The sequence below is a fragment of the Miniopterus schreibersii genome, assembly GCF_964146895.1.
Source record: "Miniopterus schreibersii genome assembly, chromosome: 9".
In the NCBI taxonomy this organism is placed as follows: domain Eukaryota; kingdom Metazoa; phylum Chordata; class Mammalia; order Chiroptera; family Miniopteridae; genus Miniopterus; species Miniopterus schreibersii.
This window is the reverse complement of record NC_138118.1, coordinates 26,472,429-26,487,423: the sequence shown is the minus strand read 5'-3', so window position 1 is coordinate 26,487,423 and position 14,995 is coordinate 26,472,429. Positions and strand designations below refer to the sequence as shown.

The following is a 14,995-nucleotide window of genomic DNA, read 5'->3' as shown; positions in this document are numbered from 1 at the left end:
ACACCAAGATTAACTGCCAAGTGCCCGTGAATCTTTGTGGTGGAGCACAGACTTGGGGAGTCATTAGAGTGAGGCCATCAGTATTCATCACATCCAAACAGACCAAGATTTGGCCATGTGAAGGAAGGGTTTTGCACAGGAAAGGTGCCACTGGTCTGGCATGGGAGTTAAAAAATGGCCTCGCCTAAGACCTACACAATTCAGTTTTTTCCCAGAGTCTGCCCATACCTCCTAGAATCTTTTGCATGGTGGGGTGGACCAGTCTGGCCACAGTTCATTGACAGTATTGCCAAGTGTAAACTCAGCAGGGCAGGACCACTAGGAGTCAGGAGGGAGGATATAGTGTTTTTTTCCTTTTGGGGGTAGTAGATCTCTCCTGAGGGAGGGGCATTGTGATGCTACTCTGGCCTGTGGTGGGGTGGGACACAGCTTCTCAGGTACTCCAGGTGTAGGTGTAGTTACTCTAGCCATAGGGGATGGGGCATAGCTTCTCTAATGCTTTGGCAGTGCACACAGCCTCTCTGGGCTGCAGAGGACAGGGTGTAGCTTCTTCGGTGGCCTGGGCATGTGGGTGTTCAGGCAGCTGCTCTGATGGGCACAGCTTTACTGATGCTCTGGAGCAAGGAGCAGCTACTTTGGGCCTGCTGGGCATGGGAGGGGCAGATGTTGTGCCGCAGGTGATGCTGCTGCTCTGGAGCACTGTGGGAGTGGGGGAAATGGCCTCCGTCCCAGAGCCACACAGCTTTGTTTTTGATTCTGAGATCGCTCTCAAGATTCCTTTGAGAAAGTCTGTACCGCAGATTCAAACAATAGACTCATCCACACACCTGAGCAGGGCAGGTGACAGGAGCTTGGAGGGTGCAGCTTGTGCCGTTTCCCCAGACCAGTGCAGTTTTGGAGGGGAGTACTTGACCCAGGAAAGATGGCATCTCTGTGCAGCCTGGGAGGGGGACTCAGCCTAGGGACTCTGGTGGCTTTTTCTTCAGCTCTCTCCGCGGAGCCACACAACCCAGTCTGTCCTCACCTGAGTCTAGTCTGCTCCAAACTGCCCTCCCTCTGCTGGAGCCCAGGGTGTGTGGCTGCGAATGAGATTTTGTGCATTAACTCTTTAAGAGGGTGCCTGGGTTTCTAGCAGACTCCCATCTCTCCCTGGTGGATAGAATTACCACTGATTGTATGTGGGTGCCTATTCCAAACTCTGTTACTCTGGGCTGGGGAGTATGGCATGGGGTTGAGACCTCATGTTCCTTATGGCGGACCTTTGTAGCTGAGATATCCCTCTAGATTCTCAGCTGCCACACATAGATACAGTGCCAATCCTTTTTGTGTCTCAGCCTTTCCTACCAGTCACGATGTGCATTCTTCTCTAAATCATTGGTTATAAGACTTCTGTTCTGCTGGTCTTTACTTGGTTATTCAGGTTGTTGATTGGTCTACAATTTAGTTGTAATTCCAGTTCAGGCCTGAGAGGAGGTGAGTATAACTTCCACCTGTTGTGTTGTCATCTTCTCCCCTAACATTCTGTTTTGACTGTTTTCTATATCTTATTAGCTGTTGTTCAAATGACATTTTAAATAGCTATGTTCTATTCCATGGCATGCAACATTTAATCATTTTCTTGTTGTTTAGCATTGAGGTTATTTTCTCCAATGATTTGAAAGTAGACTATTTAAAATATAAATCGTGGCCACTTTAAAGCTTTTTGTAAACATGGGTAGAGCTTGTATTTCAGTATCTAATTTATCTCATATATAATTGACAGATAACATTGTATGAGTTTCAGTGCATAAATGTTCTTTGCTTAATCTCTTCCCCTTCTTTCATCCATTCCCTCCCCACCTCCTTCCCCTCTGACAGCTGTCAGTCTGTTCCATGTATCCTTGCCTCTGGTTCTATTTTGTCAGTCAGTTTGTTTTAGATTAGATTCCACATATAAGTAAGATCATATGGAATCTTTCTTTCTCTGACTAGATTATTTTACTTAGCATAATAATCTTCAGGTCCATCCATCCTGTTTCAAAAAGTAAGAGGTCCTTCAGCCACTTAGTATTCCATTGTGTAAATGTATCACAGCTTTTTTTATTCACTCATCTACTGATGGGCACTTGGGCTGTTTCCTGATCTTAGCTATTGTAAATAACGCTGCTATGAACATAGGGGTGCATATATTCTTTCAAATTGGTGTTTTGGGATTTTTAGAATATATTTCCAGAAGTGGGACTGCTGAGTCAAAAGGCAGTTCCATTTTGAATTTTTTGAGGAAACTCTATACTGCTTTCCACAGTTGCTGCACCTGTCTGCATTCCCAGCAACAGTACACTAGGGTTCCCTTTTCTCCATGTACTTGCCGGCACTTATTGTTTGTTGATTTATTGATGGTAGCCATTCTGTTAGGTGTGAGGTGATATCTCATTGTAGTTTTTATTTGCATCACTGATGACTACTGATGTTGAACATTTTTTTATGTGTCTCTTGGCCATCTGTATATCCTCTTTGGAGAGGCGTCTATTCAGGTCCTTTGCCCATTTAAAAAAAAAATGTTTTTATTGATTTCAAAGAGAGGAAGGGAGAGGGAGAGAGAGAAAAACATCAGTGATGAAAGAGAAACATCGATTGGCTACCTCCTGCATGCCCCCTACCGGAGATGGAGCCTGTAACCCGGGCATGTGCCCTGGACGGGAATCGAATTGTGACCTCCTGGTTCATAGGTTGATGCTCAACCACTTAGCCATGCCAGCTAGTCTCTTTGCCCATTTTTTAATTGGATTGTTTCTTTCTGGTGTTGAGTGGTATGAGTTCTTTATATGTTTTGGAAATTAGCCCCTCATCAGATGTATCATTGGCAAATATGTTCTCCCATACAGTGGGTTCCCTTTTTAATTTTGTTGATGGTTTCTTTTGCTGTGCAGAAGATTTTTAGTTGGTTGGAGTGCATTTGTTTATTTTTTCCTTTGTTTCCCTTGCCCTAGGACATATATCAGCAAAAATATTGCTGCAAGAGATGTCTGAGATTTTACTGCCTATGTTTTTTTCTAGGTTTTTTTATGTTTTTGCAACTTACATTTAAGTCTTTTATCCATTTTGTGTTTATTCTTGTGTATGGTGTAAGTTTGTGGTCTAGTTTCATGTTTTCCATATGTATATTTTTTCTTAATATGTTTTTGTGAATGTGCTTTTCTTTTGCCGGTGTCTATGAATGATTGCTGGCTCAGGATAAAATTAAAACTGGAATTTAAAATTTGTTAGGCCAGGGACTGTTTCTCATACCTTTTTTTTTTTTTTAATTCGGTGCTCAACATTATGTTTTAGATGTAACTGATACTGTTTCCATAGTGTTAATTTGAAATGAATTTTTAAAAATTAATGACTAATCCTTTGAGAGTTGTGAGATATTTGTTCACAATATCTGAGTTAGGGCTTCTCATAGGAGATTACTTGATTGAGTTATGTACTAACATGTTTATGCTTTAGTGAGTTGGCTTCAAATGCCTATATAGCCCAGCTGAACACCTGTAACATAAGCTAGTTACTATATTATTTCAAACTCATACTAAATTATCAATTTGAATGTAGTACAAAGACTTTATTTATTGAGATTTATTTTACATCTTAACAGGGTACTTTTGCAAAAAGAAAGTGATATAGGGGAAAGAATCAAGAGACATGGGTTTTGTGACTAGTAAGTGTATGAATTTGGGCCTGTTATTTAACTTGTTGGGACCAACAATTTGTGCTATAAAATAAGAGGATTATAAACTAAGATCTCTTCTGATTCTTTTTCAAGTCCCTGTTACCATCTGTAGAGTCTGGAAATTACAGTAATCCTATCATTGTGGTACGATTTTTCAGACCCTAGTTGATTTGAGGCAGTGCCCGTGACTCCTTTTACTTAGGATAATATCTATTTCTTATGTGTGGGCCACAGATTCTAGGATTTACATAAGCTGCCATTGAAAAGCAAGCTCATTTTTCATAAGTTTTTATTTTTAAATTCTTTATTGCTGTATTTGCAAGTGGATGTCAAGTGTATCAGGAATATTGACTAAATTGTGTGAGTGGGTGGTTGGAAGCACGTCTGCTATTTGAAAATGATCATTTTTTAGTCAGATTATCTATCTAGATAAGACAGGGAAATCAATAACACATTAAAAATTTTTTTTTTTTTTGCGGAAGAGCAGTTATTTCCCATAAAAATTTGCAGATATTTTTTGTTTTATTTCTTAGTAAAACATAAACATTCAACTTTCTTTAGCTTTCTCTGTCTTCAGAAATTAATGGTCAGTTTGCATAAAAGCAGTTGATGTTAAAAACTTAAAATTTATTTTATTTAATACCAGTTGTTATACATCTTTTCTATTTGTTGTTAGTGGAGACCTCTTTTTGATGAAGGCACATTGTGCTCCTTACTTGAAGGCTTAATTTGATTTCTGGGTTCATTGTGTTGAATTGAGGATCACAATTCTTAAGAGGAAGCCAAGTATCCAAAAAGAGTAGTGGTTAGGGATTATAAATCCTATTTTTATACCTGCCCGTATTTTATGAGAAATTATGATACAGAAAAATTTTAACTCAGTTTTAAGTAAATTGATTGGCCATATTTTTACAATTGCTGTGTGATGGTATCAAAGAAATAATACATGTAATTTTAGCTTTTGAATAGATTATTATTTAAAGGGCCTAGAGAAAGAAGGTTCAAGTCAATAAATGTTTTTTTGATTGTATATCATGTGCGACGAGAGTAAACACAAATTATGGCAAAATTTTGAGTGTGTCTGTATGTGTGTGTAGTATTTCTGGCATGTATAGTATATATATAATATTCCTGCTCATTTAAGACCTGGATTTAGACATTCTGGAATTGAGAATGATGTCATCTGTCAGATTCTTCACTTAATGGAAGTGGTGCCTCTGGTCAGAAGTGCTGTGAATTGTACTCTTGATATTGAATCAAATTCTTGCCCTAGCTGGTTCTGCTCAGTGGTTAGAGCATCGCCCAGCAGACTGAAGGGTCCTGGGTTTGATTCCCGCCAAGGGAGTGTACCTCGGTTGCAGGCTTGATCCCCAGCCCTGGCCCCCAGCTCTGGTCACTGTGAGTGCAGGAGCAACTAATTGATGTGTCTCTCTCACATGGATGTTTCTCTCTCTCTCTCTTTCTCTCTCTTCCCCTCCCACTCTCTAAAGAGAAATGGAAAAAATATCCTCAGGTGAGGATTAAAAAAAATAATAATAATTGTTTTAAAAAAAATCCCTTGGTTTTCACTTTTGCTGATACTCTCTTAATCTATATCTAATGATATTTTAAAGTACTGATTTTTAGTAAACTAATAGATGCATTATCCTGTACATGGAAAAAAATGACAATAAAAATATCTGAAAATAGAATCTTAAGTGTTTGTTGTTTTTGTTTCTTTGCTTTTGGGTTTTTTCCCCAATTTTTATTTTCTCAATGTTAAACAGTTCTCTTTTGCAGTCCTAAAGAGTATTAAATTAGAAAGAACATCTGGGTAATAGGTTCTTTGTATAATATTCTAATAATTTTATGTAAATGATAAATGTCAGTTCCAATTCTTTTTTTTGCTTTAAACCCGATACAAAGATAACAGGTTTTCAGAATGGTAAAGTTTTGTTTTTATTTATTACATTTCCCTCACTTAACAAGCAGTGGAGAAAGAGTTTGTTTGTATTTGTATAAAATAATTTCATATGTTATTTTCTTGTTTTTTTCTTTGTATAGAAACATAGTTCTTTTGTTTCTTTAAAGGAAGCTGGATTTTGAAAAGTGCACACTAAGTCAGAAAATACCTATGGTATTTATCCTCCAGTGTCTTCTTTCTTTACCCAGGGGATATAATTTTATGCCACTGTGTGCCAATTATAGCAATTTCCAACAGGTATTATTTATATTAATCTGTATCACTGTCTGTGTATAAGATTTGAAGTACAATAATTTTCAGAATATTTCAGGGAAATAATTAGATTTCCTCATATTTATCCAATAACTAATATAGCTGTTGTAGGCTGTGGGAAAGGCTCCAGGTGTTAGAACGGTGGGGTCAGGTAGGACCTTGGTTCAGCAACCTTGGTACTTGAGTTCTAGCTAGGAAAGAATTCAGAGCCAAGACCCAAACTATAAGAGAGCATTTATTTGGTAAACCATAGAGGTAGTGAAAGTAATTCTTAGAAAAAATGGGCTTAGGAAACAAGTTATAGAAGTAAAGGAAGGGGCTTTGGTGCTTGGAAGTGAGGAAGCTAATGGTAACACGTGCCTCGGGGGTGGGATGGGGGGGGGGGGAGAAGGCAAAGCCAAAGGCAAGGGTGTGCTCCCAGTAGGGAGAGTGCACTGGGTCCTCCATCCTAAGGGTTTTAAGGGTAGAGATTTTAGGGGAGGTCCCAGGGGAAGATCTCAATAGAATATTCAGCAGTTCTCCAGGTGTGTCCTTTCAGGGTTGTGGTCTCCACTGATTGATTGGCTGGTACCAGGGCAGGGGGTCATTATTCAGTGCATCTGGTCCTGAGGTCAACCATGGGGTTGCTGGTCTGGTTTTTTGCTTTTTTGGGCCTGGAGCTGAAATATAACTGAGGCCTAGATGTTATCTCTAAGGAGGAAAGGTCAGGGGCTTCAAACCTAGTCACCAGTGGATGTGCTCGGAGATGAAAGGCCACCCTGGGGGTGTGCTCCCACCCTACAATCCATCTTTGCTAGGCACCTGGGAGTTTCCACCCTGATGACCTTCTATACCTGGCCCATCGTCCTTGCTCTTATCGTGCCTGTCTGACTGCCTACCACGTAGCTATAACAACATAACATGGCATTTATTTAAAGATTTTTAAAATTTATTTGCTACCTTTGTCTTTTGATTATGGTATATTATTAAGGCATAAAACAAAATCGTATCTTTTTCTGTTAAGGATAAATATTTATGCGACAATATACATGTGGAGGCTCTCTTTTTGTTTTTTCATTATCTGACTAATTGTACTGGTAAGTAAACACATATTCCTTTGCTTTTCCTTTAGTTAATTCTTTCTTAGAAAATTTTAAGAAGTGTGATGGAATTATTATAAAAAGTCAGCAAAAACGTTAATGAAATATCAAGGTAATTAAAAGGCTACTTCTTTGTGGGCTGCTGTCAGGGGCTTCCAGAGAAGTCTCAGAAGAATTTGCTTTTTTCATAACCATTTAATTAACTTACTACAAATATGCTTCAGAAAAGATGGTGAATCTAATGTGTACAGGGGTGCCTTCATCTTCACCAGACCAAACTGTTGTGTTTTTTAGGTGGAATTTGGGTATAATTTATAAATCTCAGCAGAAATTTTTACACATATAAAAAGAATAATTTTGTCATGATCTTTGCCAGAATAGCTCCTAAAATCAATTTTCATGTTGATTGCTTCACAAACCTATTTTATAGCAAAATGTTCACTGCTTTTCTCCAGGTCATTACATTCCCTGGCCTGGGCTTCTTTAGCAATAAGCTATCTTTAAATAACATTTGCTCCCCAGAGGTGGGCCTCTGGAAGAGGACTTTTATCTGCAACAACTATAAAGGTTTCCCAGCAAGTTAAGTACCATGGAATAGAAGTAGATGGATTATGCTGTGTTCTGTATAGGCTGGAGTATATATTTAAGAGGCTTAATACATGTTCATTAATATAAAACAAAAAAGCAAAAAACAACTTGGCCCTAAAGAAGAACAAATACTAATCATGATACATATTTTGTTTTTGTTTTGGGTGTATCTCTTAAGTTGACTGGCACTTATAGAGCGCACTGCCTGATACTCTACAGGCACTTTCACATAGTCAGTTAAGCCCTACAGTAACCCTGTGAGGTAGAGCTCTTATTCTAATTATACTGATGAGGAACTGAGGCTCAAGGAGGAAGTATTTGCCAAGATTCCATAGTTGGTTGAGAGGAGAACTAGGAATTTGAGGGCTTTTTGATTCAAGTCTGGTACAGGTCAGGTGTACTTTCTTTTACAGCATGTTCACTCTTCATTTTGTGTTCTATCCAGTGCAGGTTGGGTACATGTGGAACAGAAAGGAAGGGATTCTGACACAAATCCTTGTTTTCATTTCTGTATCTCAGCCTAGGATCACACTTGGGATCTCTACCACAATGTAATCCAAGTCACCATTATCTTTCCCCTGGGAGAGAGCAGTAGCCTCTGACTGCATGTTCTTCCCCCTCACAACAACTAGTGATCTTTTTGAAATATATTTGAATTATATCCTTCTGCTTAAAAGCTTTCAGTGATTTTCCACTGTACTAAGAGTAAAATTTGAAATACTTGTTTTGGTCTATAAAACCTAGAACATTCAGGCTCCTGCTTATCTTTCCCTCACTTGTTTAGTGTCCTCACTTGTTTAGTGCCTCACACCCTTGCTTGCCTCAAGACCTTTGCATTTTGCACTTTCCTTTGTCTGCAGGTCTTAAGTTCTTTCTGACTACCTTCAACTGATCGTCTTTCAGGTTTCACCCCAAATGTAATTTCCTGAAGAGATACCTTCCAATCAAGCTCTCCTGTTTTATTTATATTCTTTATCCTAGCATTTAAATCTTGCCTTTATATTTACATAATAATAATAACTAACAATTTGGGTGCTCTTCCAGTGTGCTGGTCATGGAGTATTGCCTTTAACCCTATTTATAGATGAGGAAGAATATCCTTTCCCGGATAACAGTAAATTGTGAAGCAGGATTTAAAATGCTGGGAGGGCAGGAACCATGCCTATGGTTTTATTCTTAGTATCTGGCCCTCAAGAAATACATGTTGAACAAATGACTTTTTTTTGGGTAAAAAATTAAACATCAAAAACCCCCACAAGAGAGATCCAAGATGGCGGCGGACTGGGTAGAAGCTAAATTGACACTCTCCCGGGACCAATCTGGATTTACAACTAAAATATAGAAAAACCATCCTGAAAAACAACTGAAGACGATCTGGAGAGTACCCTCATAACCAAGGAGGAAAAGTGGAGACTTCACAGAGACTGGTAGGAAGTGCTGACGCAAGAGGGCTGGCTGGGCTCCCACCAGCAGCAGCTGAAGGTCTGGAGGGATATCTCAGCTGTGGGAGGTTCCTACTGAGGATTCTGGGGCCTAAACCCCAGGCTGGGCTTCCCAGCCAAGAGCACCAGACCTGAGAAAGGGGCCCACATAACATCTGGCTGTGAAAAGCAGCAAGGTTCCTGCCTGCCAGGGAGAGGGAGCTGGAAATGCAGGCACCCTCTTAAAGAGCCACCACACAAAGTTTTGTGTGCAGCCACTCATCTTGGGCTCTGGTGGTGGGGGAGTGGAGTGGACTGGAGCTGTGTGGGGAGAGCCTGGGGAGAGTCGTTCCCCCACACTGGGGGACGTCTTTCTCCGGAGGTGAATTTTCAGCTTTTGCCTGAGGGGGGGAAGCAATTGCCCCACCCTGCTGGAGAGCCTCTTGCCCTGCCCAGAAGAGTTTCCACAGCTTGAGGCTTGTTAACCAACTGATAGCAATCACTCACCCCACCATGTGGGGCTTCTACAACCTGAGGCTCATTAAAAGAATCACATTAATCAGTCTGCAGACAAAAGTAAACCTCAGGGTGCTTTGAGTCTTTGCCTGATCTGTTTTGGGACCCAGGCCTTAGAAAAGCAGACTTTGGTGTGCGTCTTGGTCCTGTCCAAACATACCCAGCCCAAGCAGTGGAGACCTCAAGCCTAGGGTTGTTGATAGCGCCAAACAGGGTACTCAGGGCCAGTCACAAACTGCGTCTGGTATTGGCCTGTACCAGAGACCCTCCAAAAAGACTGAGAGTCTTAGCAGATCTACCTCACACGTAAAAACAAACCCAAAAAAGTAGCCAAAGTGGGGAGACCAAAAAACAAGCCCCAAATGAAAGAAAAAGAGAAGTCTCCAGAGAAAGTCCAAATGAAGTGGAGATAAGCAATCTCTCAGATATAGAGTTCAGAATACTGATTGTAAGGATGCTCCACAGCATGAAAAAAAGATATGGAAACTATGAAAAATGACCAAGCAGAAATGAAGAATGACATAGCAGAAATAAAGGATACATTAGAAGGAATAAACAGCAGATTAGAGGAAGCTGAGGACTGCAATGAATTAGAAGACAGGGTAGAAAAAAATCACACAATCAGAGACCAAGAAACAAAAAACAATAAAAAAACAGGAGGACAGTCTAAGGGAGCTGTGGGAAAAGATGAAATGTAGCAATATTCGTATTATAGGAGTGCCAGAGGAGGTCAAAAGTAAGCAGGGGTTAGAGAACTTTTTTGATGAAATAATGGCAGAAAACTTCCCTAACCTGGTCAAGGAAAAAGTCACACAAGTTCAGGAGGCACAGAGAGTCCCAAGCAAGAAGAATCCAAAGAGGCACACACCCAGACACAGCATAATTAAAATGCCAAGAATCCAAGACGAAGAGAAAATCCTAAAGGCAGCAGGAGAAAAGCAATCTGTTACCTAAAAAGGAGCTCCCATATGGCTGCTATCTGACTTCTAATCAGAAACTCTACAGGCCAGAAAGGAATGGCATGAAGTATTCAAGATAATGCAAAACAAATATCTGAACCAAGACTACTCTATCCAGGAAGATTATCAATAAGGCTGGATGGTGAAATAAAGAGCTTCCCAGACAAAAAGAGGCTAAAAGACTTTATCACTACAAAACCACCATTACAGGAAATGTTAAAGGGACTGCTATAATTAGAAGTAGAAATAAAGAGAATGAGAAATAGGCATAAAGAAACAAAATGGCCGTAGATAAGTATCTTTCAATAATAACCTTAAATGTACATGGATTAAATGCCCCAATAAAAAGATATAGGGTGGCAGAATGGATAAGAAAAAACATGACCCAAATATATGCTGTCTACAAGAGTCCCACCTCAGAACAAAAGACTTAAAGAGGATGAGAGCTAAAGCATGGAAAAAAAATTTCCAGGCAAATGGAAATGAAAAAAAAGCTGGGGTAGCAATACTCATATCAGACAAAATAGACTTCAAAATGAAGACCATAACGAGAGACAGGAAAGGTCATTACATAATACTAAAGGGATCAATCCAACAAGGGTATAACCCTAATAAACATATATGCACCCAATAAGGGAGCACCTAAATTTATAAAAAAACTTCTAGAGGACTTTAAGGAATACAGTCATACTTAGGGACTTTAACACCCCACTGACTTCACTGGATAGGTCTTCCAGATCAAAAAATCAACAAGGAAACAGTGACCCTAAATGACACACTAGATCATACGGACTTGATTGACATTTACAGAACATTCCACCCCAAAGCTGCAGAATATACATTCTTCTCAGGTGCACATGGGACATTCTCAAAGACAGACCACATGTTAGGACACAAGTGTCTACAAGTTCAAGAAGATTGAAATCATATCAAGCATCTTCTCACACCGCAGTGGCATGAAATGAGAAATCAAATACAATTAAAACACTAAAAGACATTTAAAGACAAGGAGGTTGGAAAGAATGTTTTTAAACAGTGAGTGGGCTAACAAAGACATTAAGAAAGAAATAAAAAATTTCCTGGAAACAAATGAAAACGAACACACAACAACTCCAAATCTATGGGACACAACGAAAGGAGTCCTGAGAAGGAAGTTCATAGCACTACAAGCCTACCTCAGAAAAACAAGAAAAACTTCTAATAGACTCTCTAACCCTACAACTTTAACCTTAGAAAGAGAACAACAAGAAAAGCCCAGAGTAAGTAGAAGGAAAGAAATAATAAAGATCAGAGCAGAAATACATGAGACAGAGACTAAAAAAACAATACAAAACATCAATGAAACCAAGAGCTGGTCCTTTGAAAAGATAAACAAGGTTGATGAACCTCTAGCCAGACTCATCAAGAAACAAAGAGAGAAGAGTCAAATACACAAAATCAGAAACGAAAGAGGGGCAATAACAACTGACCCAACAGAAATACAAATGACTGTGAGAAAATACTATGAACAAGTATATGCCACCAAGCTGGACAACTTGGATGAAATGGATAAATTTCTAGAAAAATACAGTCTTCCAAAACTCAATCAGGAAGAGTCAGAAAGTTTAAATAGGTCGATAACTGCTGATGAAGTTGAAGCAGTAATCAAAGGGCTTCCAGCATACAAAAGCCCTGGCCCGGATGGCTTCACAGGGGAGTTTTACCAAACATTCAAAGAAGAATTAACATTTATCCTCCTCAAACTATTTCAAAAAATCTAAGAGGAAGGAACACTTCCAAACTCTTTTTACCAGGCGAGTATTAGCCTAATTGCAAAACCAGTAATGACACTACAAAGAAAGAGAATTACAGGCCAATATCCCTGATGAACATAGATGCTAAAAACCCCAGCAAAATATTAGCAAATCAAATCCAGCAATATATTAAAAAGATCATACACTATGACCAAATGGGATTTATTCTAGGAATGCAAGGCTGGTACAATATTCGCAAGTCAGTAAACGTGATACATCACATAAACCAATTGAAAAACAAAAATCACATGAACGTATCAGTAGATGCGGAAAAAGCATTCGACAAAATCCAGCATCCATTTCTGATAAAAACTCAGCAAAGTGGGAACAGAGGGATCATACCTCAACATAATAAAGGCCATATATGACAAACCTACAGCCAACATCATACTCAGTGGGCAAAAACTAAAACCATTTCCCCTAAGAACAGGAACAAGACAGGGGTGTCCACTTTCACCACTCTTATTCAACATAATACTGGAAGTCCTGGCCCCAGAGATCAGACAAGAAGAAAACATAAAAGGCATCCAAATTGGAAAAGAGGAAACAAAACTGTCATTATTTGCAGATGCCATGATATTGTACAGAGAGAATCTAAAGACTCCACCAAAAAACTACTACATTAAAAAATGAATTCAGCAAGGTAGCAGGATACAAAATTAGCACCCAGAAATGGATGGCACTATTATACACCAATAATGAACTCTCAGAAAGAGAAACTAAAAAAACAACCCCATTTACCATTACAACTAAAAAAATAAGATAACCTAGGATTAAACTTAACCAAGGATGTAAAAGACCTTTACTGGTAAAACTACGGGATACTGAAAAAAGAAGTAGAGGAAGATATAAACAAATGGAAAAATATACCATGTTCACGGATTGGAAGAATTAACATCATTAAAATGTCCATACTACCCAAAGCAATCTATAAATTCAATGCAATCCCTATTAAAATACCAACAACTTATTTCACAGATCTAGAACAAACACTTCGAAAATTTATATGGAACCAAAAAACACTCCAAATAGCCAGGGTAATCTTGAGAAAGAAGATCAAAGTTGGAGGGATCACAATACCAGGTATCAAGTTACAGTACAAAGCCACTGTAATCAAAACAACCTTGTACTGGCACAAGGGCAGACAGAGAGATCAGTGGAACAGAACAGACAACCCAGAAATTGACCCCTGCCATTATGGTAAATTAATATTTGACAAAGGAGGCAAGAGCATACAATGGAGTAAATACAGCCTTTTCAATAAATGGTGTTGGGAAAATTGGACAGCTACATGCAAAAAAATGAAACTAGACCACCAACTTACACCATGCACAAAAGTAAATTCAAAATGGATTAAAGATTTGAATGTGAGACATGAAACCATAAAAATTCTAGAGGAAGACATAGGCAATAAAATCTCAGACATCTCTCATAGCAATATGTTTGCTGATACATCTCCCAGGGCAAGAGAAACTAAGGAGAAGATAAACAAATGGGACTGCATCAAAATAAAAAGCTTCTGCACAGCAAAAGAAACCATCAACAAAACCATCAACAAAAAAGGGAGCCCATTGTATGGGAGAACATATTTGCCAATGACACATCGGATAAAGGGTTAATATCCAAAATATATAAGGAACTCATACAACTTAACAAAAGGAAGATAAACACCTAATTAAAAAATGGGCAAAGGACCTAAATAGACACTTCTCCAAAGAGGACATACAAATGGCTGAGACGAGTGAAAAAGTGCTCAACGTCCCTAATTATCAGAGATGCAAATTAAAACCACAATGAGGTATCACTTCACACCTGTCAGAATGGCTACCATCAACAAATCGATGAATTACAAGTGCTGGCGAGGCTGTGGAGAAAAGGGCACCCTAGTACAGTGCTGGTGGGAATGCAGACTGGTGCAGCCACTATGGCAAGCAGTATGGAGTTTCGTCAAAAGATGAAAAGTGGACCTGCCATTTGACCCAGTGATCCCACTTCTAGGAATATATCCTAAGGAACCTGAAACACAAATCACAAAGAACTTATGCTCCCCTATTTTCATAGGAGTGCAATTTACAATAGCTAAGAACTGGAAACAGCCCAAGTGCCCATCAGTAGGTGAGTGGATAAAAAAGTTGTGGCACATTTACACCATGGAATACTGTGCAGCTGTGAAGAGGAAGGATCTTTTATCCTCTGGGACAGCATGTATGGAACTAGAAAGTATTATGCTAAGTGAAATAAGCCAGTCAGAGAAAGACAAATACCTCATGATCTCACTCATATGTGGAATATAATAAACAAAATGAACTGATGAACAACGTGGATTCCGAGACATAGAAGCTTGTAACAGACTGAGGGGATCTTAGAGCTAAGGCGGGGAGGGTTGTGTGGGTAGGAAGAGATTAATCAAAGAATATGTTTATAAGCATAACCCATGGACACAGACATTGGTATGGGGAAACCCTGGAGGTGCGATGGATTTGGGGTCGAGGGAATCAGTGACGATAAAAAGGGGACATCTGTCATATTCTCAACAATAAAGATAAAGAAACTTAAAATAGAAAAGTAGAAAGCAAGAATAAAAAAACAAACACAAAAAACCGCCCAATCATTCCATCCTAACCATGCTTGGGGCAGTGTCTGGGGAGAAGGTCTGAGTACAGTGTTGTGTGACCACTCATACTCGCAGCTTGGAGGAGGCTCCTGAGTGGGGCTTACCTTCAGGGAGTTGAG

At 39.3% G+C, this 14,995-nt stretch overlaps 1 protein-coding gene across 9 annotated transcripts in view; it reads left to right on the top strand.

Annotated features, from left to right (window-relative positions):
- ST7 (suppression of tumorigenicity 7) overlaps positions 1-14,995 on the top strand; it is a 333,226-nt gene that overhangs the window by 88,042 nt on the left and 230,189 nt on the right. The window lies entirely within an intron of this gene.